This window comes from Malurus melanocephalus, unplaced genomic scaffold, assembly GCF_030028575.1.
Source record: "Malurus melanocephalus ecotype Western Australia unplaced genomic scaffold, MMel_1.1 scaffold_2516, whole genome shotgun sequence".
NCBI classification, from domain to species: domain Eukaryota; kingdom Metazoa; phylum Chordata; class Aves; order Passeriformes; family Maluridae; genus Malurus; species Malurus melanocephalus.
This window is the reverse complement of record NW_026625748.1, coordinates 4,592-6,550: the sequence shown is the minus strand read 5'-3', so window position 1 is coordinate 6,550 and position 1,959 is coordinate 4,592.

Genomic DNA, 1,959 nt, shown 5'->3' with positions numbered 1-1,959 from the left:
CGGCTCCTGCCGAGGCATCAGCGGGAAGGAGACCGCGGGCAGCCGCTCCCGCAGCGGCCTCAGGCCAGGGGGAACAGGGGAGAACGAAACAGCCGCAATCCTCCCTCCCGCTTCCTCCGCCCGCAGCGAGCCCCGAGCCCCGGCACAACCGAGCGCTTCTCCCACCTGTGCTGGGGCCGCCTCCGAGCTCCGCCTTCCCCTCTCCGCGCTCCGGTCACTGCCGCCGCTCCCGGGACTCCAGACACGCACGGGTGGTCGCAGCAGCGCCGATTCAAAAAACGCGCGCGAAATCCCACACCCGCCCACTTTTAAAACCCGGAGTTCTGACCAATCAGCGCGCGAGAGCGACCGCGATGGACGGGAGGAATCAGCCAATGGGAGTGCGGTCCGCTCTCGCACACAGCACGGAACAGCCCCTCGGTCTCTCCGTTTCCCAGAACTCACATCCATAAACACCCTGGCGCCGTGCCCGGGCCGGGCAGGAGGCGGAGGAAGCGCCGGGGCGGAGTCCCGAATGCAGGAGACACCCCTCCCGCAGCCCCGCTGGAGCCCAGAGCGGAGCAGGACAAGGATTCCTCCCCTGAGTGAGAGGCAGTGACAGGGCCCGACTGTGACCCCCAAACCCTGCGGCACTGGGGGCAGAGGAGAGAGGGAATGGGGGATGAAGGGAACAGTGGGAAGGAAGGAAGGGTGGGGTGGAGGTGTTTCCTGAGGATTTGGTTCACTTCTCATTCTCCTTCTACAATTTGTTAATAAAGGAGACACGAGGGATACTGGGAGGCTTCACAACCATTTAATAAAAAAAGGGGGACAGCCAGGCACAGGGCCACAGCCAGGGCACAGCCTGTGACAGCACAACTGCCCAGGGCCGGGGGTGTCAGTGCCAGCAGAGCACGAGGCCCCTTCCAGAGCCCTGGGAACAGCCCCAGCCGTGCCAGCCCTGTGCTCTGGGTGACACCATCCCCTCCCTACAGGGCTGGCCCTGCACTCACCGTGAAATCTTCTGAGGTTTCTTCTCTGTGTGAGTCCCGCTGCTGACACATTCTGGGGTTTCTCTCCAATCCCATTCCTGGGGCAGGGCTCACTCTGCCCCAGCACAGAAGCAGCTTCTCCCTGCCTGTGCCCAGCAGGATCCTGAACCTGAAGCAGCTCCGTCCCTCTGGCTGCTGATCCATCCTGGGCACCCAGGGCAGCCTCGGCAGTGTCAACAACGGCTTCATCCTTCCTTGGCCTCATTCCAGTCTCACCAATGGAATCCTCTGGCACCCGAGGCAGCTCTGCGTGCTCGATGCTGGATCCGTAGGGATCCAGGGGCTCCTCTGCGCTCTCACAGTCGGAGCTGTTCCGCCACTGACTCGCTGCAGCCATAGAGCTCTCACGGTTCCACGCTTTATCAAAAGGATCCTGCACCCGAATCGAGTCCCCGGCAGCCTCGACATCTCTGGGACAGAATCGCCCCTCCAGATCTGGAATCCTTTCACACTTAGATATCGCTCCAGAGATATCAGCACTGACGGCACAGGAACACCGAGCCCAGCTCCCAGTGCAGTTTCACAGAGCGAGGAGCGCACGATGAGAGGCCCCGGCCGGTCCCGGTTGCCCGGTGACGCTGGGGCAGCATCTGCGGGACAGAAAGGCAGCCTCGGTGAGCTCCGGGCCGGGACAGGCGGGGACAGCGCCAGGAGCTGCCGAATGCGGGCACGGGGCAGCTGCGGATCGGGCTCAGCCTCCCGAGGGGGAAGGAGCGGCAGCTCTGAGGGGGCTCAGGATTGTCCCTGGCATCCCCTGCCCTGGCGGGGCGAAGCCCGGGCACAGCGAGCGCTGGCACCGCCCTTAGTGTCGCTGACTGGGAACAGCAGGTGACTCCTCGAAGGGAAAGTAGAAACTTGGCTCTGAGTCCCCGGGGAAGCCGCCAGTAGGAGATTTCTCTCCACCTCCACTGAGTGCGGCTGTTTCTGC